Source organism: Trachemys scripta, chromosome 14 (assembly GCF_013100865.1).
Source record: "Trachemys scripta elegans isolate TJP31775 chromosome 14, CAS_Tse_1.0, whole genome shotgun sequence".
In the NCBI taxonomy this organism is placed as follows: domain Eukaryota; kingdom Metazoa; phylum Chordata; order Testudines; family Emydidae; genus Trachemys; species Trachemys scripta.
The window spans coordinates 13363486-13373012 of NC_048311.1; the positions used below are offsets into that span (position 1 = coordinate 13363486).

Here is a 9527-nt window from a genome sequence, read left to right on the forward strand (position 1 = left end):
TGCCAGAGTGGCCACATGTGGCTCTTTTACTGTTAAAGTGAGGCTTGCGGAGCCCCTCATGCCTCCCTCCTTTCTCCACCTACCAGACTGGGAGGAGAGCTCGGGACCTCTGCCTTGCAGTGGGGTGGTGGGGTAGGTGCTCCCGCCCAGTGGGGAGGGGGGTCTCAGGGCTTCAGCCCTGCGGGGTGCACCTGCTGGGGCTCGAGTGCAGGAGTGGGGCTGAAGCCCCGAGCCGCAGCAGGCGCTTCCCATGGGGCAGAAGCCCTGAGCCCCAGCAGGTGCACCCCAGCTCTTGAACTTCGAGCTGCATACGACAATCTTCAGGAGGGTCAGTATGTTTGGCCACGCTTTGTCTATGCCATGCCAAGAGACATGCCAGCTTCCACCAGCTGAGGATCTGGCTGGTACAAACTGATCCTGGTTGCATTTTTAAAATGAGTCAAAACATGGGGCCTGAATCTCCTCTCACTACTACTGGAGCAAATCAGGACTAGCTCCCCTGAAGTCAAAGGTGTTCCATCGGCAGGGCCGGCTCTACTGTTTTTGCCACCCCAAGCAGCGTGCTGAATTCTGCCGTGGACGGCAGAGGCAGTCCATGTGCCATTATGGCGGCACACACGTTTCCACGGTGGCGGCAATTCGGTGGCTTCTGTCTTCCGGCTGAAGACAGAAGCTGCCGCCGAATTGCTGCCGCGGGCAGCTGAACATAGAAGTTGCTGCCGCCGCGGAAATGCGCGTGCCACCCTAACGGCACATGAACTGCCCCCACCATCTGCAGCAGCAATTGGGCATGCTGCTTGGAGCGGCAAAAACACACAGACTGCCGCCCCTTGCACATTGCCGCCCTAAGCACCTGCTTGGAATGCTGGTGCCTGGAGCCGGCCCTCTCCATTGGTGTGAAGTTGGTGGAAATGAGAGGCGGATCCGGCCCACGATAGGCAGCTGTTACCAAATCACTGTAAACGTTGGAAAATACAGTTCCATGTGGAATCAGTAGCTGTAGTGTACCCGCTCTGCAATGACAATTTTCTAGTTATGTGACTGTACTAGATCCATGGAGCAACAAGTACTAAAGATATTAACATTCTTATTCTGAAACCTGAAATTAAAGCAGTGAGCATACATATCCTGAGCCATGTAGTTGACACTCCAGGTAGAGTTATAATCACAGATATCCAAAAGTATATCCATTGTGTAATTACACCGTAACTCCAGTGCAACCACAGCCATTGAACTATAAAGAGGAACATCTAATCTCAAGGTCTTTCTGGTTAACTGGACAAAGTCATTTAGGTAGTAGGAGCATTGGTGGTGATGCCAAGTTACTCCCTTCCTGTGTCTGGGGCAGAGAGAGTAGTGGGGGCAAAAGGTGACAGTCTCCCTGTACTTCTGGGGCAGCCAAGGCCTTGCCTGCTTGCCTACCTGGCCCCTGATGTAAATTAGAGCAGCCTCAGGGCTACTCTGACTCTGACTTGTCTGCATGAGAAAGTTGCACCAGTATAACAAGGTGTTAACTTAAACCAACACAGTCAAGTCAGTGCCAAAGACTGGGTGTAAATTTATTTTGGTGTAAGAGCGGCTTATTTTGGTTTAGCTTAAGTCTGTTAGGAATAGGTTTAAACTAAACCAGAATAAGCCAGGCTCCTATTGAAACATGCCCTTGCCACAGATCTCACTATATTGGTTTAAAAACTGATTTAAGTTATCCTGGTGTAGCGCTCTCCTGTTGATGAACCTCACACTCTGACGATGGGCCCTGCGAAACAGACAACAGCCAGGCCAGAGCACACACTGCCCATGCCCCTGATCTGCTTCCTATAGCCAGGGCTGGGGGCAAGGCCAGCGCAGAGCACTTAGGTAAATGCTACAGGCCCCCGTCCAAGGAGGAGCCCTCGGGGGGCCATTCTCTCCCACTTTAAGGACCATTTACACTGCCAAATCAGCCTGAACTGGCCTTAGTGTAACCAAGAATCAGGCGCATTGTCGATTATGCGCTGAAACCTCTGTATGTCAGGACAGACAAGACCCCTGTGCAGTCTGTAGGCACTCAGAAGGGAGGGCTGTGGAGCATTGCATCCTGGGCTGGGGAGCATTCTGTTTCCAACCCTGGGGGCAGAGAGGTGAATAGGGCCCCACATTCCCTGCTGAAGGGAAAGGAGTTTCCAGTGGATGGACGGACACCTGTTTTCCTTTTCCTCCCCAGAGGCATCATCCCAGGTACATGGCCTTCAGGGGATGGTTCTTTTCCAGAAACACTTCTTGGAGACAAAGGGAAACTCCATGGCTTCCCCTCGAGTTCCTGCAGACCACGGGAAAGAGCCAGAGAACCCCACCGCCTTTGAGAAGTACATCCAGCCCTGCCTGGCCGAACTGAGGGGCAGCACCCTGTTCATGGTGGTGGCACATCTCTCCGTGATCACCCACCACGCTGGCTCATGGATTGTCACTGGGGACTGTGATAGCAGTTTTGGGGAAAATAAGGTAAGGGACACGTAAGGGCTCTTGTCCCTTCTGCTGACAGGGCTGGAGCTTAGATACAGCGGTAGTGGGTGCATGATACACAGGCAGCTAGAGCCACCATCTAGAACCTCGGGTGCTCTCCTAGGCCCTGGCCCTGCAGAGACTCAGCTTCCAGCTCACGAGAGCTAAACGCGCGCAGAACACGAAGCACAGCCTAAGTGTTTGTAGGATCCTGGCCTTAGCTGGTACTGGAGATCAGTGCTGAGCTCTCCTACACCACGGCTCTAGCCTATCAGCCGCAAGGCAAGGCCACATGCTTTGCCACCTCTTGCGCCTAGCAGGCTGTAACCCAGCATATCACACTGTGACATTAGAGGGGAATAGTGCTTGGGGGGGGGGGGGGGGGGGGGGGGGGATGGATTTTTTGGGTGGGGGGGTGTCTTTCCCTATCCATGGCTCAAGCCACAAAAGGAATTTGTGGGAGGTGACTAGAACATTGCCTCCTTCTGGGGATTTTTGTGTGTGCAGTGACACTCAGGCCATTTCTGCTGCCCTATTGGACAATGGGGACTGAGTATAGGGCCAGAGCCAGCAGCACTATGCTGAGCTCAGCTTGCGGCAGCTGAGGATCTGGCCCAAGGAGCTCTGCAGGGGTGAGTTTGACACCACCAAGATGTTTGGAGAGGCAGGAGCCTAATCTGGGAGCCCCGGGCGTGACGGGAGCTTGGTAGCACAGGACAGTGGAGCTTTTCCAAGCATTGCTTGGATGCTGTCTGATGCCGAGGAACCAGTACCATGACATCACGGCAGGGCAGGCACCGAACAGGCCCTCGCTCATGGAAACCTGGGTGCATTGAGGAAGGCAGTGTTAAAATGGCCATTTTGGGGGGGGGGGCAGAGTGAGCGTGGCTCTTCAGCGTAATCAGCAGAGGGGGCCTGTGAGTCATGACTGGTTGGGTCACAGAGACCCCCTTAGGACTGCCACCTGATGTGCTGAGACTATCCCTGAGCCTGTTTGCCCTGCCAGCTTGGGACTTCAGAACCCTGTCTTGTTGACCCAGACACACTAGCCTGCTGCAAACACAGACCCAGGTCTGGGCCACGTCCCCCAAAGCTGCAGACTTAACTGAAAACCCCTCAGCAAGTGTTCCTGTCTCCAGCACCCAGTTCCCAATGGGATCCAAACCCCAAATAAATCTTTTTTACTCTGTATAAAGCTTATAAAGGGTAAACTCATAAATTCTCCACCCTCTATAACACTGAGGGAGAGATATGCACAGCTGTTTGCTCCCCCAAGTATTAATCGCTTACTCTGGGTTAATTAATAAACAAAAGTGATTGTATTAAGTATAAAAAGTAGGATTCAAGTAATAACAGACAGAACAAAGTAAGTTACCAAGCAAAATAAAACAAAACACACAGGTCTAAGCCCAATACATTAAGAAACCAAATACAGGTAAATCTCACCCTTAGAGATGTTCCAATAAGCTCCTTTCACAGACTAGACTTCTTCCTAGTCTGGGCCCAATCCTTTCCCCTGGTACAGATCTTGTTAGTTCCAGCAGGCATCTTAGGTGAAAAGCAGGGGATTTCACATGACTGGAACCTCCTTGGTTCTGTTCCACCTGCTTTTATAGCTTTGGCACAAGACAGGAATCTTGTGCCTCTCTAGGTCCCTACCCCTCCTTCTACATGGAAAAGCACCAGGTTTAAGATGGATTCCAGTACCAGGTGACATGGTCACATGTCCTGTGAGACCCCAAGCCTTCATTCTTCCTGGCCTACTTACAGGAAGGCTTGCAAGTAAACAAAGCCATCTAGTCAATTGTCCTGGTTAATAGGAGCCATCAAGATTCCAAACCACCATTAATGGCCCACACTTTGCATAATTACAATGGACCTCAGAGTTCTATTTCATATTTCTAGTTTCAGATACAAGAATGATACAGTCATATAAATAGGATGAACACACTCAGTAAATTATAAGCTTTGTAATGATACCTTACAAGAGACCTTTTGCATGAAGCATATTCCAGTTACATTATATTCACACTCATAGACTTTAAGGTCTAAGAAGGGACCATTATTGATCATCTGGTCTGACCCCCTGCATGCTGCAGGCCACAAAGCCGTCCCTACCCCTTCCCTTGACTCTGCTGTTGAAGTCCCCAAGTCCTGAGGCTCGGTGACTTCAATTGCCAGAGAATTGGCACTCATTAGCTTATTTTCATAAAATCATATGGAGCTCAACGTCACAGGGCCATCATGCCAACCTCAGTTCTCTCTGATGCTCAGTGGTTTCCCTTCCAGGTTGCAGGGCGCAGGTGAAAGGGACCAGACTGACTGCCCTGCCAGAATCTGTCCTCCACGTACATGACGGTTCCAGACTGACCCTACTATTGGCCTTGTTCCAGTTCCAGGGGGCTCGCCTCCAAGAACAGAGCTCAGTCTCTCTCCAAGCCACGGCCTGTCTGTTGAGATGGCAGTGAGAGGGCAATCAGCGCCAGTTGCGCCCTGCTCCGTTCTCCATGGAGAGCTGCGGGGAGACCCGCCGACACACACCCACGCCCCGAGATTCTCCTGGACATCGGTAGAGTTTGAATCAGGCCCTAGACACAACCAAACAGCGAGCAACGTCGCATTGCTACTGTCCTGGGTTGGATACAGACTTAAAGGAGAGGGCTCCACTCTAGAGCCAGCACATCCCCTATCTATAGTCAGGAGTGGCCCCAGCCATTTTGTTACACCCCCAGCGGGGAGAGAAACAAAACAAAACAAAACAAAACGCAGGGCCAATGCAAAAACAGCCAGCCAATCAGAGCAGAGATAAAAAGACACTGAAGTTGGTGCCCAGGGTGACCACCCCTAGAACTGGCCCTGTCTATAATATAATTCCTTGGTGTACAGCAGTATTGAGTCTCTGTGCATAATGACCATTCAAGCCAAACAAGGACTAAGTCCTGGTTTCTCCCAGATCTAGGCGGCATAGCTGCCCAGGACCTGTGGCAGGATCCAGTAAGGTCCTTTCCTCTCTGTTACCAGGTACACAACTGACGCCTTTCCTTTTGCAGTGGAGGCCATTTCAACGCAGCTATTACCCTGTCTGCATTTGCTGTAGGAGCCTTTTCCCTTTTCTCCTAGTCCCCTACTGGCTCTGCCAGCTATCAGGAGGAATACAGGGAGCCCTTTTGGCCAAGGTATGTGGAAAACCCCAAAATACCCCTAGCATGGGTGCATATGACACACACAGCAGCTAGCTGGAGGCTTACGCCGATCATCGCAGACTTGGTATCTGCACATGTTGCAGGGGGTGGGGGAGACCCAGGCATGGGGGACCCTCCACCCAAGTTAGGAAAGCACTGGAGTTATTGAAACAAGACTACTTGAGAGGCAGCTTCAGTTCTCCAACACCAGGGTGAGAGGGCCGGGTAAGTACCTAGATGTGAGCTACAGGACCAACTCACCAGCTACTGCACCAAATAAAGCTCCAAACAGCAGCAGAACTTCCCTCCCTTGATTTATTGAAACAGAAACAGGCCTCTAGAAATCAAACTGCTCCTTCCTAGCCCTCCTTGTGGGAACCGACCTTCTCCCTGAGCAGCTTATTGGCCTTTAATCTAAGCAACAGGTGGCCAGCAGGCTATCACTTGATCCCTGGCCTCAGACCCATCACCTAGGAGGAGTTAATTAGTCACAGGTGGGGCTAACACACCTGCCTTAAAGTTACAAGACATTGTGGGACAGCATCAGTGACAAGGTCCAGCCCAGTCCAATTTGGGAGCTCTCCCCAAATCCATAGGAGAAACTGATGGAGCTCACCTAAACCTGGGCCAAACAGTCATAATAAATCCTGTATTTGATTATTTTTGCCTCATTATCTGTTTGCAAATTGTCCATGAACACACTGGGGGTTTCTCCAATTTATTCCTCATTTGAAATGACTCTCCAGTTAAATTCTTCTAATAATTCATGGTCTCTAGATAGTTTGCAAAAAGTATTTGAAACATAAAGTGTATTGATTTGTGAGGGATATAGGTAGTGATTTAGGGACAGAGCTAAGGAGCCCTGAGATACTTCAATGAATGATCTTTGCGAGAATGTTGGGACCCTTGCTGTAATTCTGCAGGAAAAGTCAGCTCTGTGGTTCAATATACAAAGGTATTTAGGCTCCTAAATTCTACTGAAATCCATGGACATTGAGAGCCTAAATACTTTTGTGGATCTGGGGCTATATCCTTTCTTAGATTTTATTACAAGTTAATAAAAATCAAACTTGATCTCAACTAAACTCCTCACTAAAGCTAATGACTATAACCTTTACTAGCCTCCTTAAGCATTAAGCAACACAATCACAAATCAAAATTACAACTGGAATAGAGTTAACAACTCAACAAGTTGACAATAATATGGAATGAAGTCGACAGTTGACCAAATCAGTGGATGACAGAACTTTCCAAATGCATGCTTGCAAACTGGACACCAGGGGGCAGAGAAATCAAACTTTAGTTGCTTCAGCGTCCTGCTGGCAAGTTAATTGTGGCCGGGTTAACCTGAGAATTCGCTGCAATGTGTTTGCTTTGCTTTTTGTTTCTCACCCCATGAAGAATGGGAGCGGGGTCAAGGATTTGTTATAGTGATGGGTCCTTGCTCGCAGGCTGCATTGTCCATGTTCAGCTGCCTTTTCCATAGCACTAAGGATCAGCTGTCCCTACCAGGGCATAACACTGACCTCCAGCGTGCCAGACCCTGTCTGTCCTATGTGGCCCTAGCATCTGCCATACATGGCAGGACGCAGGCCTTCTTTTGGGGACTACATCCCCCTTCTAATCAGCTGAATGGGGCAACTGAGTCCTTCCAATGCCCCAGCCAGCAAAGCTGAGGCTCCCCCACCTCAGGCCAGCCTCTGGAGCAAAAGACTAAGGTGGTCACTCAAAGGGAGCTCCCGGCAAAGCCTAGTAGGGTGAGCCTTGTACCGTCTCTTCTCTCCGGGGTCCAGCTAGGGGAGCAGTGTGTGATTGTGGAGGATGTTTTCTCCAACTGGACTGGAGAGGGCTGCACAGTGCAGGAAGGCAGCACGGTGGTCATGGCAGTCAGCACAGAACTGACGCTCTCATCTCTCCTCATCTTCACCGTCCGGATGGGAGCCCTGACTGAGCACAGCAAGACCCAGCTGGCTCCATTCTGCATCAGCTTCACCCTCACCACGAGCATTCTGGTCAGATAAGCGTAGATCCCTCTTCCCTGCTGTGGGGGTAGGGCTGCCAATGAGCCCAATCAAAAAACATGATATCTGTGGGTCTGCCTGCAATGAGTATGTTGTGTCCTGCTCTGTGCCTGAGCCACACATGATACAAGTCTGCTACAGCTGCCCCCTCTAAAGGGTAGTTCTTAAGATCACTCTGCAGTAGCTGATGCTTAGCTCTGCAAGTTGCTGGTTTGATTCCTGGTGATGATATACAGCACTTTCATTTTTTGATGTATTTTTTGCTGACACTGGGAATTTTGGATTCCCCTGCAGGCTGGGAATGGACCTGCTCTGTGATTTCACTGTGCTGCCAGGTCATGTGATGTTAGCGTGAGTGTCACAATATTTGGGGTATTTTCAAAACCCCAGCTCCTGGAGTCATGTGATTACATGAGAATCTGAGTTTGTTAAAAAGAAGTGCACTGCTAGTTTTTAGAGAAAAGCTGGAAAACATGACCCCTCAAGGCTCAACAACTAGGAAGCAAATAAAAAAAACTCATGATTTTTAAGACAATCCCATGATTTTGTGAGACAACATTTTAAAGCAGTTGGGGCTGGCAATACTGATTTCAGCCAATCACAGATGGGGAAGTGACCCTGCCCTTAGCAAGCCCAGAGGGGAATGGGCTCTGCAAGTCAGGTTTAAAACGGCAGGATGGGATTTACAAGGCTGTGAAGGCACGTAACTCCCACAATGGGTATGTAGGTGCCTAACTCCTTTGTGAATCCCACCCAAAGGCACTTTCCCCGTATGCCTTAAATACATCCCTGATTTCTCCTTTCAGTGGCTCCATCTCCGGATCCTGTCTGAATACAGCCCAAGCCTTTGACCCAGCCTCGGTGTCCAGTCACTGGGACAACCACTGGGTATATTGGATTGGATCACTCGCAAGTGCTGCTTTCATGTCTATTATATACAGGTATGGAAGGAGCCTGATCAGCTGCTGAGCTCAGCCTGTAGGGTGAGGCTAGTGTGAGGTCAGTTGTGGAATTAAATGGAGATTATTTGGATGGAAGGTTTTTCCTATCCCACTTTCCTCTGTGGCTAAGACTCTTATATAGGAGAGGCAGTGTGGCCTAATGGATAGAGTGCTGGCCAGGGATTTCGGAGATCTGGCTCAGCGACAGGTCTACTCTGTAAAGTAACTGTGCAATAATGCCCCCTGCTTATTCCTCACATCTGGTCGCTATCTGTCTTCAGAGCCAGATCTCGTTATTTTACCAACTAAAATCTGTCTTATTATTTTATACCCACGCTAGCCCCTCAGAGCAAACATAGTGCTGGGAGAGGGGGCATGATTCTATTTTGATTCATGGATCATCAGCAGAAGCCTGACATCACAATCGTTATTTCTGGTGATATATTAGCCAGAAAGAGCCCAGCTTGACTCTCAGATCCCATGCTGAGATTACAGCACCGGCAGTCAGACTAACCATCTTTGCAGCAGGAAATCCACACTGCCGGCAGGGCAGAGCCAGTAGCATTTACGTAACGCTTCACACAGGTCCGTCTCTGTTTTCCTGATGAGTCTTTTCTACCATTCAAGGTTTCTGTTGGCAGGAAGATCTCACAGGCTGTTCCTGAAATAAGACAAAGACTAGCTAGGGCGACGCAGCCCTGCAGGCATTTCTGTGTTCTCTACAAGCCATGAGAAAAACCCCAAATTGCTCTCCAAAAACCCACACAGGAAAACCTGCAGACAGAAAACTGTTTTCGAAAACACGTCTCCAATTTTATATATATATATTCTGGCACAATTTAGGCCTCAATCCAGCTTTAAGACCATGACTAGTCCTAGTGGAGTCAATTTGGACTATTCAT

The 9527-nt window shown here is 49.6% G+C and overlaps 1 pseudogene; it reads left to right on the plus strand.

Annotated features, from left to right (window-relative positions):
* The first annotated feature begins 2419 nt into the window (after positions 1-2419).
* Positions 2420-9295, plus strand: LOC117887617 (annotated as a pseudogene).
* The last annotated feature ends 232 nt before the right edge of the window (positions 9296-9527 follow it).